Consider the following 6,064-nt stretch of genomic DNA (forward strand, 5'->3'; position numbering starts at 1 on the left):
TGGTTTACAGTCTCTTAGCTTGTTAGCAGTTTTCTTGACTTCATCTTTGTGTGGGGCACACTGTGTGCATGTGTGGGCAGGTGCCTGCATGTGCATGGGTGTGCACATGGGTGTGTGCATGCACGTGTTGCAGGTAAGTGTGCTGGTGTGTGTGGGGGATGAGAACTAGATGTTGAAATTAGGTGTGGGAGCTGCCCAGAGTGAGTGAAGTCCTGAATGGATATGTGCTGTTGACATGAGCATGGAGGACTGCCTGGTACCTAACCAAGACTGGGGGGATATTTCTAAGGACACAGGTGTTTTAGCTGTCCCTGAATCACATGAACAAAGAATCAAGACAGACATTCAAAGCAATATCGAGGGAAAACAACAATCAAATGAAGTTTTCCATTCCCCACAGGTCTGAAGTTCCCACATTTGGTTGCAAAGCCCACTGGCCACAGAATGACATGGCAGGTTAAGTTGTTACACAATCTAATTGTTATAGTATTTCCCATCATGTCTGGCAAGAATGTGGAAATGAACAACAGACAAGATAGGCAGCATCAGTACTTCCAAGTACAGGAGAGATGGGTGGTCCTTAAACCCATCCAAAGTAGTGGCAGAGAGAAAACCCCGAAGGACATGGCTTTCCATGCCTGAGGGACCCATCACCAGAGGCAATGAGAATGCAGCCGTGCACCATGCGAGCTGTGAGGGAGAGATCTACAGCCTGGGGTCCTTTTTAAAGCCCTTTCGTCTCCTAGAACCCATTTCTACATGCCCCCACAAACAAGCAAATGGTGTCTCACCTCTATGGCAGCACTAGAACCTGGAGTCATCTGCTTGGACCTCAAGTCACCCAGCGAACTTTCTGACACCCACCATTTTGACTGGGAAACAAGGACAAGATCCCTCCCTTTGCTTCTTGAAATGTTTGTTTTCAGAGACCCCACCAACAGAGAACTGTCTGTAAGCTTTGTGCATGAATTCTCAATAAAGACACATCATCAGGAGGGGAAGAGTGGTTATTTTTCACCGGGTACTGGTTTCAGATATGCAAAATGAAAATGTCATGGAGAGGTGGCCACAGCAATGTAAACATGCAAAGCACCACGAACAGAGAATGTAAAAAGGTTTAAGATGGTAGATCTTGTGTTACATGTTTTTTTTTTTTAATCACGATAAAATTTTTGCTTTTAAAAATGCTACTTCCAAGAACAAAGGGTTTAATTGCAAAGCAAAGCTGGAAGTCCAGAGTTCTGGAGAATGGAGCTGTCATCTCAGTGATAGCAGATCTGAGGGCCCAGTCATAGAGGGGTTTTGAGTCTTATCCAAGTCGCTGGCTGGATGCAAAGCACTATGAGTGACTCACTTTTCCACGTTCAGAGCTGTGTGTGCGAACTAAACATGGTGGGGACCCAACTTTAGAGGGCTCCATGCTAGATAATATGGAGCTGTGTGTCAGTTGAAGGACGACACATTTTATAATATGTGAAACATCATAATTAAAATGACATAGCAAGACATTGTGTAAGTGACCACACACAACTAACGTTGTATGTAATAATAATTTACATTGTCATACTGGCGAGAGAGGGTGGAAGGGGCTTCCATGAAACTTCAAATGGGCTCTAGAGTGAATTTATTAGGCAGAAAGGAGGAAAGAGGAAACATTACTCTAAAATAAACTAGAACTGACCATGTACCAGGCACTGTAACAAACACTTGAAATACATTGTGTATTATACAATATTTTCACTGGTGCGTGCGTGCATGAGTGCATGTATGTGTGAAGTTCCCAGGTCTTTGCTAGGGGTTCATCCACTTCACTTTTCCTACAACTAGATCTTCTCTGCTTCCTTTTCCTCCTTTCTTCAGAGCCTTGGGAATTATTCATTACCACAATTCCTCTCCTATTCATTCCTTCTGGACAGATTCAGTACTAACAGAGGCAACTCACTCCCAAAACAGCAGTATCCAGGAGCAAAGATCAGGTGCAGAGCTGCAAGCCAGCATCAGTCATCACGTGACCCCAGACTTGCACACACTCACTGCAGAGCGATGGGAAACACCTCAGTCTGTAGACATCACTGGCTTGTGTACACCACACCAACTAGGAAAGAGACAGAGGAACTGAGGTCCAGCCCCTTCTCTAGAATTCTCTCCAAGAAGCCTGAGGCCAAGGAAGTGCTCAGGCCTGTTCAACCATAAATGTTCCCTTCCTTCACACTGCTTAATAATTAGTCATGAATTAATCATAACATTAAAATTTATATTTACAAGCGTGGTCACTTACTGTCTTGCACTACTTTAACTATTTACTATGTAAATCTTGTATCCTCTGGCCACTGGTATCTCAATGTAAGAAGACCTGTGCCTGGCTTTCTGTATATGTCTTTGGAAGAGTCTGCCTGACATCTGTCTGGGGCTCAGAAAAAAAAATCTTTTTATTTTTAATTCTATTGTTTTAGATTTCATGTTTAATTGTGTATAACAGTGTGTATTGGGGTGGAGGGTATGTACACATGAATGCAGGTGCTTGCAGAAGTCAGAGGTATCCGTCCTTTAGAGTTATAAACCCTTTCAGGCCTCAGCTGTGGGAACTGGGCCTGAACTCTGGTCCCCCGCAAGAGCATAGCACACTCTTAACGGTGGAGCCATCTCCCCAGTCCCCAAATAAATCTTTTAAAACAACTTCCTGGATGTTTGAGGTGGTTTAGTGGGTAAAGGCCTGGCCACACAAGGCTGAGTTTGATATGTAGAACTCATGAAAAGATGGAATAAAAGAATCGATTTTATAGTGTACAGGAATGTCCGACACATGGATTCCCCACCCCCATGTAAACAATAACAAATAATTAAAAAAAAAAACAAAGACAGCTGGCCAGTGGTGGCCAGGTGGCCTTTAATCCCAGCACTGAGGAGGCAGAGGCAAGTGGATCTCTGTGAGTTCCTGGCCAGCCTGATCTACAGAGCAAGTTCCAGGACAGCCAAGGCTATACAAAGAAACCCTGTCTCAAAAAAACAAAACAAAACCAAAACAACCAACCAAACAAAAAGCCCTTCCTGGCTAGGCATGGTGTAATCTCACTTGGGAGGCTGAGGCAAGAGGATCACCAGTCTGAAGCTGAGGCCAGCCTGGGCTAGCTGGGGAGATTTTTTTTCAAACCCAGGGTGGCCCAGTGACGCAGAGGCAGAGGCAGGGGCAGGGGCAGGGGCAGGGGCAGGGGCAGAGGCAGAGGCAGAGGCAGAGGCAGGTGGGCCTCTCCAAGACTGGGATTAGCCAGGGTTACATAGTGAGATCCCGCATTAGGGGTAGAGGAAACCCTAAGTGAATATGTGTTGTTCACATAAGCCTAGCCATGTCAAGGACCCAGTGCCATCTCCAGGAATGGTAAACAATTGAGCAGTGTGTGCATGAACATCAGCCTAGTTCCCTTTTTGGGATGACTAGCCCCAGTCTACTCCCCTACAGAGATCCCCTCTCAAGATCAGCTAAGCCTGCCTCCTTGTTCAGCTGTATATGGTAAACCTGCCTCCTCAACTCAGTAATCGTAACCACTGAAGCATCTCTCCAGCCCAAAGAAAAAGTCAATTTTGAAAAGAGAAATCTTAACTAGGACCCAGGGTGCCAAGGCTTGCCCAGGCTGGAAGGGCTGAAAGCCAGCCATATGAAGCACAGACAGAAACAAAACAAACAAGAAACTAACTCCCAGTTTTGGAACCTGAGAGACAAATAGGAAGATTTCAATAAAGACGACAGGGTCATATGGAGAATACCAGGGCCAGGCAGATCTGGGGTTGAAATCAGTTCTATACTTCATTTGCCTTGAGTTTGGAAACTTTGTTTAAAACAGTCTCAGTTTTCCTTATTCTGAGTGTTGGACATCGGAGTTATTTCTATTTAATACTATTGTGCATCACACTGTGATCAGTATCTGTATCTATCTATGACTTAATAGGAGAGATTCCTTGAAGCAAAATGTCAAGAGTTTGCTCTCTGAAGAGAGTGAGGGTTGTTAGATGCTGGCAGTCACTTGTGTAATCCAGGGGAGATGTTCTTTGCTTCTCAGATGTAATGCACTTTATGTTTATTATTCAACAGTGAAAGTGAGTCATGCAGAGTTAAATTAAGAACACCTATTGGAAATATATTACTGGATGCTATTTGTTTGGTACCTAGCAAGAACATAGTGTATGGAATAATTCTTACATACAGGGCATCAGGATATATGAATCTTCCTTATTTGATGTCATTGGCATCACATCTTGCATCTCATGGGGTTTGTTTTGCCTACGATTTACTTGCAAAGGCCTTAATATTGTATATAGAATTAAGTCATATCTAGCAATTCTGAATTGCCTAAGGTCTTCCGGAGAATATAAACTTTCTGGTGGTTTTTTCCTGGAGGCTGTTGGGAGGGGCTCAAGAGTAGCTGCTTCTGGAATGTGTCACACAGAACCAAGTGATGCAGATGCTTTTGTTAAGGTCTTATTTGTATCTCTGACCCACTGCACCATGCAAAGCAGCAGCAGAAACATAGAGATGAAGGTCTCTTCTGTATAAAGGATCCTGTACTGTTTGTGTCAGTCTCAGCATGAAATTCGTGAAAACGACTCTTTGGAGAAAGTGGCACAGAATCCATTGGCTTGAGAAGGCAAATCATTTCATGGCAGTGAAAAGATCGTCAACAAATGATGTTTTCTTTTCTTTATTCTTCCTTTTTCCTTTTTTTTATTTAAATTCGAAACAAGCTTCATTTATATGTCAATCGCAGTTCCCTCACCCTCCCCTCCTGCCCCCCCAACTCCCATCCCATCCCCTTTCTGCTCCCTAGGGAGGGTGAGGCCTTCCATGGTGGATCTTCAAAGTTTGTCATATCATTTGGAGCAGGGCATAGACCCTCCCCCATGTGTTTAGGTTGAGAGAGTATCCCTCTATGTGTAATGGGCTCCCAAAGTCCATAAGTACACTAGGGATAAATGCTGTTCCACTGCTGCCCCATAGATTAACTAGACCTCCAAACTGACATCCTCGTTCAGGGGGTCTGGAACAGCCCTATGCTGGTTTCCTAGCTATCAGTCTGGGGTCCATGAACAACCCCTTGTTCAGGTCAGCTGTTTCTGTGGCTTTCTCCAGCCTGGTCTTGACCCCTTTACTCATTACTCTTCCCTCTCTGCAACTGGGTTCCAGGGTTCAGCCAGTGTTTAGTTGTGGGTGTCTGCTTCTGCTTCCATCAGCTATTGGATGAAAGCTCTAGGATGGCATATAAGGTAGTCATCAATCTCATTATCAGAGAAGAGCTTTTTAAGGTGGCCTCTCCACTATTCAAATGATGTTTTCAAAGAAATAAATACACAGATCTTGTTTTGGATCCAAGAAATCACTGAAAAGGACAAGAAATAACTGTCATTAAAAACTATGTTATTTTGGTCTAGTCTACAGAGCAAGTTCCAGGTCAACCTGAGCTACACACAGAAACCTGTCTCACCCTTCCCCACCAAAAGCTTTGTTATTTTGAAAAAAAATGTACAGTTAATTTGATAAAGAACAACAATAATAAAAAGGCCAAAGGTATGAATTTGATACCCCTGTCAGACTGCCTCCCCAAAAGTCTCAGCACTCAGATTTTCAGTGTGTTGGTGGCACTGGGACTGCTTGCTTCTCAGCACCCCCATTGCTGCTTTTACAACAAAGTATCAAAGTAGATTCCATTGGTTTTTGTTTTTGAGACATCATGGTCATAGTATGTATCCCTGGATGGCCTAGAATTTCATATGTAGACGAGGCTAGCCTTGAACTCACAGAGATCTCCCTGCCTCTGCCCTCTGAGTACTAGAATTAAATATGTGTGCTGCCACACCTGGCTGGCCCCATCGTTCTATTATGTGGCAATTCTGTAACTGCTAATAAAGTTGCCATTTCCACACAGTAAACGATGTTTGTATTTCTTTTGTAACCTGACAGTTTATATGGCCTGCATCTATTTCTTAAGCCTCTCTATTTTTTTCATTGCTCAATTAAGAATTATTTACACACCAAAACCCCAGCCAAAATTCTTAGGTACCACAAATTGGCAAG

General features: G+C 43.7%; 1 pseudogene; it reads left to right on the plus strand.

Annotated features, from left to right (window-relative positions):
* The first annotated feature begins 3,344 nt into the window (after window positions 1–3,344).
* Window positions 3,345–5,389, plus strand: LOC100769814 (annotated as a pseudogene).
* The last annotated feature ends 675 nt before the right edge of the window (window positions 5,390–6,064 follow it).

The sequence above is a fragment of the Cricetulus griseus genome, chromosome 2, assembly GCF_003668045.3.
Source record: "Cricetulus griseus strain 17A/GY chromosome 2, alternate assembly CriGri-PICRH-1.0, whole genome shotgun sequence".
NCBI lineage: Eukaryota > Metazoa > Chordata > Mammalia > Rodentia > Cricetidae > Cricetulus > Cricetulus griseus.